Below are 13,437 nucleotides of genomic sequence, written 5' to 3'. Positions count from 1 at the left end.
ATTTAAAAGCCCCATATGACAGTGGAAAAAGCTTTTAACCCTTCAATCTGCGTTGGCATGTTGAGTTAAAGGAATGTTTGCAATGTATTGATAAAGCAATAGCACAAAACAAAGGGTCCATAGATTGATCAGGCAAGATAAAAACACAAAAAACAATCAAGTGGTATGCTGTGCACATTGAAAAATACCCCTTAATATTTTAGATTTTTTTATTTTGTATTTTATCTGTCTTTAATAAGTTACACACGTTTGGATTTAGAAAGAAAAAAAAAAAAACACACACACAATGTTCCTATATATGAAAATGAAAGACACAAACATTTCCCCTATGCTGGTAGAAATGTAAATGCCAGCAGGAAGAATAAATGCATTAATCCCATCTGCCACTAAAAGGCTTAACACATGGAAGGCATCCTGCTTCCATGTGTTAAGCAAGATACTTAATGAAGATATTTAATGGGCAGATGTCCAATGTATTCTGGCCACAATTCTTTTTTCTCCAAACCACTTTGATGATGAAAATATGAAATCCAAAACCAAGTGCTTTGCTTCACCCTTCATACAGAGGAATTGACAGATTCGTAAAGCTACGGTAAGTCAGCCTTTGGAAAGCACTCATTTACTACCACTACTAGATGGTATCTGGTGTGCTGCTACTATCCACATGATGATGGATCCAGTTTGCTGTGGTTTGACAAAAAACCTGGGATGTCACAAGGACTCATTTAGTCTGCTTTCTTTGCAGCAGCATTGCACTAAAGGATGGTTAGCCTACGCTCTCAGTCTATCATAGACATGAACAATACAATTAAATGTAGTCCTGTGAAGTCCAGTCCTCAAGCCCATAAGAATTCTTGAGGTAGAAAGATCTCAGGGAGACTTGTGTGATATCCTGAAAAGGGATACCATGTTCTAAATGAGGAACAGTCACCATAGAAACCAATGGAACCAGAAGGCAATGGTGATAATTCCATTTATACAACTTTGCACCATCCCGTCCATGCCTCCCAGTGCCATGTCCTGTCTAACTCTGAAGTGTGATTTTTGAAGCTTACCGAGCCGGAGACCAAATAACTGCCCAACCATTTGCATTTTAACTGCATAGCAACTATTATACTAATGTGATACTGGGCAGACTAGATGGGCCGAATGGTTCTTATCTGCCGTCACATTCTATGTTTCTATCACAGTAAAGGAGTTTAAGCATGCGTGGGATAGGCATAAGGCTATCCTAACTATAAGATAATGCCAGGGACTAATGAAAGTATTTAGAAAACTGGGCAGACTAGATGGGCCGAATGGTTCTTATCTGCCGTCACATTCTATGTTTCTATGTTTCTATATAACCAACCAATCAAAATCTGTGATATGCTAAGTAGCTTCCAGCTTTCCAGGAAAAAGAGGTAAAAATAAATAAATATATACATTATTTGCCCTATGCCAAATCTTTACATAAAATGACAAAAAGTCATTTGTTTAAAAACAATCAATTCAAGGTACAAGCCGCTATTAGCAAGCTACATGATGGTGCTTGTTCAGTCTCTGTCCCACTGCCACTATAACGCTTCAAAATAAAAAATAAGTGATATATCTATATATATATATATTTTATTATTTCACAATGCAGCAGACGGATATTATACACACTTCGAAAGCTTACAAAGCAAGAGCCATGGTAAAAAAAAGTGATTTCAGTGTAATTTAATTATGGATGCTTTCATTCAGCGTGAGCATTGAGCAGTCACTCTTAATCAAACACAACTAGACTATTGATTACCTCCGGACCTGCTTTAAATTAGATTATCAAGGGCTAAAATTACATTGCAATAAAGTCTCACAGATAACCGCCGGGGAGTCTGCTTGGGAGCATAAGGATAGTTTGAAGAAGGCCCACTTATTATTGGTGTAGCAGATTTTAGAAATAGGTTGCAGATACAATGTGGTTCATAAAACACAGTTATTTCTTGTGGGTTAGCTTATTTCATAGTGGATTGAGGATGTTAATGGTATGACTGAGAGTAATGTAATCAGGTGACTAAGTGCAATGTGGAATGAAAAAGCTTCCATGGGTAACTGAATCTATAGTGAGTTATACCATTTTAAAGGGACAAATTGTTTTCCTGGCACTGCAGGTCCTCTCTCCCTCCCACCCACCCACCATCCCCATTCTCTTTTCCAGAAGTGTTTGTAATGTATTGATGAGATACTTTAATTTTATTTGTTGCTTTTTCATTCTTTATATAAAAGAGCTCAGTTACTGCATCGATAACCATCCTTTATTATGGAAGCCTTCAAACTCTCTCAAAAACTAAAATTTTAAATAGAGACCCTATTCTCCAAAATCGAATGTTACAGAATCGGTCAAGCACTCGTTTCGCAATCTGTCGTCCTTTTATTAGGTACCCACAATCGACAAGGAGAGTTTTGGTTTGAATTACTACCTTTATCAAACCTGTTTGTGTATTGATAATATTATCTGATTATGGGTAACTAATCAAAGAAAATCTAAACTAAAACAAAGAGCTGGATCGTTTCTTTACTTTCCTGGCTGTTGAGCTGGTTTTGGCAGAACCAGGGACTCAGACACACAGCTGGGAAATAAATGAATGTATACCGATTTTCATGCAATTAAATGTCACAGACGAATGGAAACAGCTGTGTGTGTATGTTTATTAAGGAATATCTAAATAGACATTTCAAGCATTTTGCTCATGTGTATTTACTATATTATACATTTCACTATGATATATAGTACTTACAATACATTGTCAATTACCGTAAGTTGTCTAATTTATTAACTAGGAGTCCTTAATCAACATTGCTTTTTAACATCAAGTCAGGAGAGGCATTTATTCTACTCATGTACAAACACTTGGAAATATTTGGGGTATATTTGTTAGTAAGGTATTATTTGTTGTTGAATTTTCTATGCGATGGATGGTTCAGTTAAATAACTATAACGATTCATTGGATTGTGATCTCTGAAACTTGAGTGTTTAAGGTGTAAATAATGTCAAAAATTACCGGACTAATGTGATTGTGATCAGTTTAACATCATCTTCAACGTGTTGATGATTTTTTTTTATGTATTATATTTCATGGTCTTTTAACCACAAAACGAGAACAGCATCACTTACCAAAAGGAAATATGTCAATATTTCATTGTCAAGAAAGATTGAAATCTTTCTAAGAAAATCAATAGACAGATGTTACTGTACATTGAGTTCCCAGTTTCTCACTGTGAGATTTATACATACATTTACTGTATTTTTACAGGCCATGTTTTACGCAAGATTTTCAATGTACTCCACCAATATAAATAGCAAGATGAGGCTACCAAACGTGAATAATCTGGGTCTATAATACAATATAATAATATCATTAAAAAAAAAAAAAAAAAACAACAACCAATGAGTGTTCTATTTTTCATTAACTGCAGAGATGCTTCATCCATAAATCAGAATGTTTTAATTACACACTTGCTAAAAGCAGGCTAAGGCAGCAAATTCTACATATGCAGTAGAACTAAATGCAATTATTAACTTTTGTTTTAGCTTGGATTGTTCATTCTGGGATAAGCCAAATGGCTAATGATTTCGGTAAACTAGAAAAATGGTCAGAGCTGTGGCAACTGACATTTAATGTGGATAAGTGTAAAATAATGCATATTTGGCCTAAAAACCCAAAAGGTAGCATATTTAATATTTGATAGAGTCCTAACCTCAACATCTGAGGAAAGGGATCTAGGAGTAATTATTTCAGATGACTTCAAGGTAGGCAGACAATGTAATAGAGCAGCAGGAAATGCTAGCAGAATGTTTGGTTGTATAGGGAGAGGTATTAGCAGTAGAAAGAGGGAAGTGCTCATGTCATTGTACAGAACACTGGTGAGACCTCACTTGGAGTATTGTACGCAGTACTGGAGACCCTATCTTCAGAAGGAAATTGATACCTTAGAGAGAGTTCAGAGAAGGGCTACTAAACTGGTTAATGGATTGCAGGATAAAACTTACCAGGAAAGTTTAGCGGATCTTAACATGTATAGCTTGGAGGAAGGACGTGACAGGGGGGATATGATAGAAACATTTAAATATATAATGGGAATCAACACAGTAAAGGAGGAGACTATATTTAAAAGAAGGAAAACTACCACAACGAGGGGATAATAATATCAGGAAGTATTACTGAGAGGGTAGTGAATGCATGAAAAAAAACCTTCCAGCTGAAGTGGTAAAGGTTAACATAGTGAAGGAGTTTAGGCACCCAGACCACTTCAGCTAACTGAAGTAGTCTGGGTGCTGTGACCCTTTTGCAGTTAGTGCTGCATGTTTACATTGCAGCTCTAAGTCTGCCCTCTGTGGCTGTCTAACAGCCACTAGAGGGCTTCCGCAATCCAAAAGGACTTTTGGCCTGTTATCGGATGCTGGACTTTCTCACGGACCTCCAGCGTCAGATTTTCCCCATAGGAAAGCATTGAATAATGCTTTCCTGTGGGGAGGTCTAATGCGTGTGCGGCCATTGCCGCGCATGCGCATTAGGTCTCCCTCGGCAACTGAAGTCGGCGGTGTAGGAGCGTAGGGGGAGCCTGACCCAGCGCAGAGTGACAACAGCGCTGGATTCAGGTAAGTGGCTGAAGGGATTTTAAACCCTTCAGCCCCGCGGGAGGGTGGGCACGAGGGAGGGTACCTATTAACCCTATAACAAACTTATTTTAAATGCACATTTAAAGCAAACATAGCTTGTGGGGTATTGCAAAATTAAGCACATCCAGTCTATTTTCAATTACATTGCATTCGTCCAGAATGTGAATACATTCTGTTTCAGTTGTACGGGGTCTACACAGGCATGGAATCTACACCTAATAGCACTTTGTAGGTCCCTGCATCTGGGAGGCAAAAACAAATCTACATGTTTCTCTGTAAAAGTGAATAATTGTGCCAACATATTCCATGGCACTGCATAAATAAACTGTATACAATAAAGACGGGGAAAAAAAATTATATATATACACACACACACACACACCATTTTTGGGATTGTTTCATCATAAGATCTGACATGAAACATTGCAGTGTCTGTGCTACCTCTCTCTAATGTCATTAATGAATCTCCAACATGTCCCAATCATAATAAGACTGTTTGCAGTGGCAATTTATAGTGTGATGCAAGTCCAGTAACTCTCTGCAAGAATTATTGTAACCACTGGCTAGATATTAATAAGGTTAATAAAGTAATTCAAAAGCTTGGTCAGAGTTAATTCAAACAACTAGAATGCAGCAGACCTATTCCTCTTCTACAGTTGGCACACACTGCAGATAATTGACAATTATGCTAGCTTTAGTGTACTTATAATCTTAATTTTAATAATGACAGGAAGCAGATATTTAGCTTATCCTTCTCTAGTAACTCCAAATGCAGCAAATAAAACATTAAAACAATTAAAGGAACACAACCATGTAGTCTTGAACCTAGTGTTAAAACCACCATTTAGGTTGCTTGCCCACCTTAACCCACTTAAAAAGTAATAGAACTTACCCTATATCCCGCGCCGCGCAGGTCCTCTAGCGCTGACCCCTCCCCCCCCCCCTTGCTGACATTGTCAGAATATAAGATTTCAGAATTAAATGGCCAATGGGAACATAGCATAGCAAGGAGACCAGGAGGGGGAGCACAATAGCACAACAAACAGAGGAGACCCGACGGGGGCCCACACCCACAGCGTAAAAGAGGCTAACCCACAGCAGACCCCAGCAGATACCCAAAACCCCAGAACAGAAACACCCAAACTTCCCGTGAGCATAACACCCAACCACTGAGACCAACGTTATCTCTAAGTTATACTTGAATGTATTTTTCTGTATGTATCTACGTTATATTTAGGTTTTGCTGTTTATTATGGATTCACTTTTGCGCAACCAGACAATACGTAACCAATGCAGCCGTAAAGATGGAACCGGCTATCCCACATAGCTAATCACGGAACATTGTCAAGCATGTCATATCATACGATAAATGTGTATACCACGGTTGCAAAATATTTCCGTAAAATTAAAAATAAAGAATGTTTAAAAAAAAAAAAAAAAATAGATTTCAGAATTGGATTGGATGAAATAGTCAAGGAAGGGCAGGGCTGATAAAACGCCAACTTGGCCAATCAGCTACTCCTCATAGAGATGCATTGAATGAGGGAAGTTCAGTGTCTTCATGCAGAGGGTGGAGACACTAAATGGTGGTGCTGTACACTGTGCAGCACTCACCCATGAAGCACCTCTAGCAGCCATCTCAGGAGTGGCCACTGGAGGTGTCGCCCTAGGCTGTAATGTAAACACTGCATTTTCTCTGAAAAGGCAGTGTTTACATGAAAATGCCTGCAGGGAATGGTTCTACTCACCAGAACAACTACATTAAGCTGTAGTTGTTCTGGTGACATTAACCAATCAAAAAACAGAGCGTATGTATGTTAGGATAAGAGGTTTTAAGTGCCTCCCCTTCTTTGCTGCTCTAGCAGAGCACAAGTTAAAGTATTGCTATTCCTACTTTATAATTGTGTTCATGCTGTTATTTCACCTATTTATTGTCGCTCTTGATTTTATAACCAGTTTGGGGCGTCGGGTTATAACGGAAGTCCGTTAGGGACCACTGACCCAGTTCCCAGGCTGAAGCTGAGCCCTACTTCCCTCTTCTGTCCCTTACCTAGACCCTTGCCCTGCACATATATATTATACATTTTGGCATCAAGCAAAAAATCTACATGATTTATTCTAATTTTTGCCAGATGCTTTATCAAATGCATTTTCAGTGCCTGGAAAATAAAACATATCACCATTGTTATCCTATCTTCAGCCCAGCATACTTTATTTTATTTATTTTTTTAATTCTTTATTTTTGGCAGTGCAGTAGTGAGTACATCATTTGGCAATGACATGAATAAGGTACATCGATAATATACAATAGACAGTGTTGGTTTGTATAAAGATTCAAAGCATACTGCACAGTTATTTTATGGTAAAAGTAGCGTAAACAACAACATTTATGAACAGAGTAGTTACATATCTCAGCTTGCATGTCTTAACCTCCCACAATGACGGCGTTTACTTCCACTATCTGGGCAGAAGGGGAGACAACACATCTGTTTGCGGAGCTGGCCAGGCTTATGAGGCGGTTAATGTTAGGCACATGTTTCAAACACAAAAACCCAAAATAAAAATATAAGATAACTGTGAATAAACATGCTGGGTTGTCCAGTCTAACCCTAGGGACGTGCAGCGTAGGCCGACTAGGATTAACATAGCATGGGCCTGAGGTTCGGGGACACTAGTGGCTCGCTGAGTTCATGGATGGTATGCTAGGACAAAGGCCCCGAACTTGCTGAGGTGATTGGCTGCCTGTTAGTTTAACTTGACAGGGTGCTTAAAGTATAGGGGTTGTCTAAATTTAGTTCCCCTGGGTTCAAGCATGATAATGCTTGAGGAGTTCCGTCCCCTTTCCCCCCCTTTTTTTTTTATGTATTCTTTATTTTATTTTTCGTGCAGTGAATTACAGATGGTCCGCGATGCCACAACAGCAAAACAAACCTACATAGTCAATACAAATGTCCAATGTCATGGCATACAAGAGAAATGCACATTTTTATATAGTATTAATGCTTATATCATAGATTTATATAGCAGCCCTGAACATTGCTATTAATAGTAAATTATAACCAGAAAAACTTTATGTAAGTAATGAATAGGTGTTCGGTCTAGCGGTTAGGTAGTGGGAGAGTCAAGGTGGTTCATAAGTGTGCCAACGTTAACAAAATGCTTAATGCATGATACACCATCACCGATATAGCTACACTAGTTTTTACTAGCAGGATAGTTGCATGGTTGACATTCTAAGTGTGATGTGTGCACATTTTTAAATATAAACACGTTCGATAATCACAGACATATATATTTTTAAATGTATTCTTTTCCAACAAAATGTTAATTTTTTCTTAAATTAAATAATGTTTCCTATGAATACTGAAACAGATACATTGAGGTAATACTTTCAAGGACCCAAAAAACACAGCAGCTGCTGGTGGTAAGTGAGTATATATTAGCTAGTTTATACCACGACAGATCATTTTGTGCAAACCCTTATTATGATTTAACTTTTTCTGACTTGGCTAGTACTTGACATTATTATAAGCTTTTTGCCCTTTATAACCTTAATTAATGTTTGGTTGTAAGGTGTTTTATAACTGCTATGTGTGTGTTCATTTTTGCCTGTTTGTTGCATTTAAAAGATATGTGTGTTGGTATAGAGCTGATATACTTCAAGTTAAGCAGTGGTAGGAATCTGTACGTAACCAGGCTATTTGAACATACTTTTTTGCAACTTTTCAATGATGCAGAGTTAATAAATATTTAATTATGTTGTTGCTAATTTTACTTCCTGTCCTGTCCAACTATTGTCCCACAATCTTAGAAAGCAATGTGAAAACCGCATTCTATTCTGTAAACAGGAAACAAATGAACATTAGAATTTGCTTTGGGTATCAATACAATAACTCCCATGTTTAAAAAGAATTGGCATATTTCTCCTGCCAGTGTACATATGGTGGTTTAAAGTAACAATATTAACGTGGGTGGTTATGGCATTAACCCCTTAAGGACACATGACATGTGTGACATGTCATTATTCCCTTTTATTCCAGAAGTTTGGTCCTTAAGGGGTTAATGTAGATCCACCCTCTTTTTTTTTTTTTTTTAACAACAAATACGCACTTCCTGTGTTAGAAATGTCTAAAGCCAACAATGTAAATACAATAATGTAAGATAAAAATAAAAAAATAAAGTCCTTTTGCATTACTTACAAAACCCATGGGTACAAATGAACAAATTCAAAATAAATGAGCACAGGACAGCTCTGTGTGTAGGGAATAATAATTAATAGAAAAGCAAATAGCAAGGATGAAGTCCAACCAGAAATGGTGAAAAGTAACAGTGAACTCATTGAGAGGTGGTGCATTGGCAGCAGATGGCAAGGACTCCACAATAACATTTAGGAAACTGATCCCGCTTGCCCTAACGTTAATACTGGGCTACCTGAATGTAAGTTACTATTTTTAGACTTTTCCTTCACTCTGTTGGCCTTAGATATCAACATCACCGAGATGTGTTTTGCCTTAAAGTGGATGTCATGGCAATTTGTTCTCCATCCTCCACTCCGATTCTATGGTGTCAAATTGTCAAAACTAGGCCTACATTTTTGGATATCTGAATAAATCCACATTGAACCCAAAATTACCGAGTGCTGAAGTCTTAGTGCTTTGGACATGCCCACTATTGTCAGCACACTGTCAGACACTAGAGACATGTGACGGAAGTCTGAGGGAAAGGACTGGCAGGTAAGTGAGATTCTGGAAAATTTGGCTTACCAAGGTAAGTGGAGCCATTTTAAGAATGGTATTATGTGGTAATCATTGGAGTAAGCAGAAAGCAGACAATGTCGATACAGAGTTAGCTTTTTTTGACTGATAAACCCTTAATGAGAGCCCATTAGGTCCTAGCCTATCAGACACTCATTTTTTACTTATTGAGAATGTTATGTGATCACTTCATAGGCCTGTGTAGCCTAAAAACATGTTTATGTTTTTTGGTTTTTTTGGGGGTGTTTTATCAGTTGGTGGGCTTATCTCCATTTTCTACAGCACAGCTGACAGAGTTTGTTCTTTTAGGCTACTACACTGTTCAGGTTGCCTGCCCCATTTTTGGACACAGTGGTTATGGTGCTTGGGGTGTTCCTTTGACAGGGTAGAATTATTTGTCTTGAATGCAGCACCGAGACCAATTTCTCCCTGCTGATGATTTATTTTACAGCATTCACATTGCGGTTCAATTAAATGCTTTCCATAGAGAAGCACTATTGGACCTCAGGAGCATGTGCAGCAGTCGCTATAAGCTGGGCAGGTGGAAGGAGGGACAGTGGCTGCATTGGACAATATATATGTCTATCGCCAGCATCCTATGCGTGCTGACGACAGACATATTTGATGCACAGAACTCACATTAGTCAACCTTGAAGAGAGGGTAGCTTCATACGTAAACACTGCATATACAATATCCTTGCACCACGACCATTTCTAAATGCTGAAGTTGTCATGGTTCTTGGCGTAACCTTTTAACTTGGCTACTAAATGTAGAAGTGGTAACCAGAGAATTATTTATAACTCACACTTACTGAGGAGGAGTTTTATACACATCTGCGCATATTATATATACCAATCCAAAGGAATTTGTCCTGACAAAAGACAGTGTGATACCATTCGGGATACACTTTTATGGATACACACTTCCCAACATAATATATATTCCTTTACTTTTAAGCACAAAGAGTTTAACCCCTTAAGGACCAAACTTCTGGAATAAAAGTGTCCTTAAGGGGTTAAACTAGTTTAACGATTTATGGAAAAGATTACTAAAGTCTATATTTATGTGTTTATTTTAATGAATAATGCCATGAGCAAGAAAACTCTGATTCACGCTGTCAGTAAACTTATAACATACTTCTGAAAAGGGTACTTATCTCCAATTCTTATCTATTGTTCATAGTGACTGCAAACTTGCCCTGATGTGCAGATCAGCCCTGTCAGTATACTTCAAGTTTAGCCACAAATTAAAACAAAGTGAACTGTAACTCTCCAAGTTGTGCTAATAATACACTCTTCCTGTAGGAATTAAAGTAGTGATACTCTCTCATTGCCCCCATCTCTTGCCATGATTTAGATGCCCCATTTTTGAAACCCCCCCTTACAGTACCCACCATAAGCACTGCAGCATGTGATGCCCACCAGCTGCCCTGGCACACATTGCCCCCTCCCCTGGTACCTGTACAGCTGTGTCCAGGGAAGCAATGTCTTCACTCTGGGGTGGCGGGATCTGGTGCTGTACTTGGACTCCCGATGCTGGTCTAGCCTCCATGCCGCTGCCCTCCGCCCGGCACACTGTCCCTAATCTTCCCAGATCTCGGGAAGTCCATCCAAGATTCCAGCAGCAGAACACACAGAAAACACAGAGCACAGAGGGGGCGGGGCGGCGGCAGTGACGTCATGAAGCCGTTGCCCGGGAGGGAGAGGCTGCCAGTAGTTGGGAGCAGCTGGGCGGATTAGTAGAACAGAACCAGAATCCAGCATTTCCTAGCCAGGCCCGGGCCGGGGAACCTGTCTGACCCTGTAACATTAACTCGATTCCCTGCCAGACTGGCCAGGGCGGGGTGGGAGCTGGGAGTGCAAAACAACCAGGACTGACTGACTGTCTGCAACAACAGCTGGCTGAGAGTGGCAGGACAGGCTCCCATACACAGTGCTGGCTGAGAGTGGCAGGACAGGCTCCCATACACAGTGCTGGCTGGGAGTGTCAGGGTAGGCTCCCATACACAGTGCTGGCTGAGAGTGGCAGGACAGGCTCCCATACACAGTGCTGGCTGGGAGTGTCAGGACAGGCTCCCATACACAGTGCTGGCTGGGAGTGTCAGGACAGGCTCCCATACACAGTGCTGGCTGAGAGTGGCAGGACAGGCTCCCATACACAGTGCTGGCTGGGAGTGTCAGGGTAGGCTCCCATACACAGTGCTGGCTGAGAGTGGCAGGACAGGCTTCCATACACAGTGCTGGCTGAGAGTGGCAGGACAGGCTCCCATACACAGTGCTGGCTGAGAGTGGCAGGACAGGCTCCCATACACAGTGCTGGCTGAGAGTGGCAGGACAGGCTCCCATACACAGTGCTGGCTGAGAGTGACAGGACAGGCTCCCATACACAGTGCTGACTGGGAGTGTCAGGGTAGGCTCCCATACACAGTGCTGGCTGAGAGTGGCAGGACAGGCTTCCATACACAGTGCTGGCTGAGAGTGGCAGGACAGGCTCCCATACACAGTGCTGGCTGAGAGTGGCAGGACAGGCTCCCATACACAGTGCTGGCTGAGAGTGGCAGGACAGGCTCCCATACACAGTGCTGGCTGAGAGTGGCAGGACAGGCTCCCATACACAGTGCTGGCTGGGAGTGTCAGGGTAGGCTCACATACACAGTGCTGGCTGAGAGTGGCAGGACAGGCTCCCATACACAGTGCTGGCTGGGAGTGTCAGGGTAGGCTCCCATACACAGTGCTGGCTGAGTGTGTCAGGGTAGGCTCCCATACACAGTGCTGGCTGAGAGTGGCAGGGCAGGCTCCCATACACAGTGCTGGCTGAGAGTGGCAGGACAGGCTCCCATACACAGTGCTGGCTGAGAGTGGCAGGCTGGCTCCCATACACAGTGCTGGCTGAGAGTGACAGGGCAGGCTCCCATACACAGCGCTGGCTGAGAGTGACAGGGCTGGCTCCCATAGACACGGCTGGCTCCCATACACAGTGCCGGCTGAGAGTGTCAGGGCAGGCTCCCATACACAGTGCTGGCTGAGAGTGACAGGGCAGGCTCCCATACACAGCGCTGGCTGAGAGTGACAGGGCAGGCACCCATAGACAGGGCTGGCTCCCATACACAGTGCTGGCTGAGAGTGGCAGGGCAGGCTCCCATACACAGTGCTGGCTGAGAGTGACAGGGAGGCTCCCATAGACAGGGCTGGCTCCCATACACAGTGCTGGCTGAGAGTGGCAGTGCTGGCTGAGAGTGACAGGGCAGGCTCCCATAGACAGGGCTGGCTCCCATACACAGTGCCGGCTGAGAGTGTCAGGGCAGGCTCCCATACACAGTGCTGGCTGAGAGTGACAGGGCAGGCTCCCATACACAGCGCTGGCTGAGAGTGACAGGGCAGGCACCCATAGACAGGGCTGGCTCCCATACACAGTGCTGGCTGAGAGTGGCAGGGCAGGCTCCCATACACAGTGCTGGCTGAGAGTGACAGGGAGGCTCCCATAGACAGGGCTGGCTCCCATACACAGTGCTGGCTGAGAGTGGCAGTGCTGGCTGAGAGTGACAGGGCAGGCTCCCATACACAGGGCTGGCTGAGAGTGGCAGGCTGGCTCCCATACACAGCGCTGGCTGAGAGTGGCAGAGCAGGCTCCCATACACAGAGCTGGCTGAGAGTGACAGGGCAGGCTCCCATACACAGTGCTGGCTGAGAGAGGCAGGGCAGGCTCCCATACACAGTGCTGGCTGAGAGAGGCAGGGCAGGCTCCCATACACAGTGGTGGCTGAGAGTGGCAGGACAGGCTCCCATACACAGTGCTGGCTGGGAGTGTCAGGGTAGCCTCCCATACACAGTGCTGGCTGAGAGTGGCAGGACAGGCTCCCATACACAGTGCTGGCTGAGAGTGGCAGGACAGGCTCCCATACACAGTGCTGGCTGAGAGTGGCAGGGCTGGCTGAGAGTGGCAGGCAGGCTCCCATACACAGTGCTGTCTGAGAGTGACAGGGCAGGCTCCCATACACAGTGCTGGCTGAGAGTGGCAGGGCTGGCTGAGAGTGGCAGGC

General features: G+C 42.5%; 1 protein-coding gene across 1 annotated transcript in view; it reads right to left on the bottom strand.

Annotated features, from left to right (window-relative positions):
* Positions 1 to 11,039, bottom strand: part of KLHL5 (kelch like family member 5) — a 71,731-nt gene extending 60,692 nt beyond the window's left edge. Inside the window, exon 1 of the mRNA XM_063457875.1 lies at positions 10,857 to 11,039. The gene's annotated coding sequence lies outside the window, so the exon portion shown is untranslated. The remainder of the gene's footprint in view (positions 1 to 10,856) is intronic.
* Positions 11,040 to 13,437: the final 2,398 nt, after the last annotated feature.

Source organism: Pelobates fuscus, chromosome 6 (assembly GCF_036172605.1).
Source record: "Pelobates fuscus isolate aPelFus1 chromosome 6, aPelFus1.pri, whole genome shotgun sequence".
Lineage (NCBI taxonomy): Eukaryota > Metazoa > Chordata > Amphibia > Anura > Pelobatidae > Pelobates > Pelobates fuscus.
The sequence above is the reverse complement of the archived record's forward strand: the minus strand, read 5'-3'. Positions and strand labels throughout refer to the sequence as shown.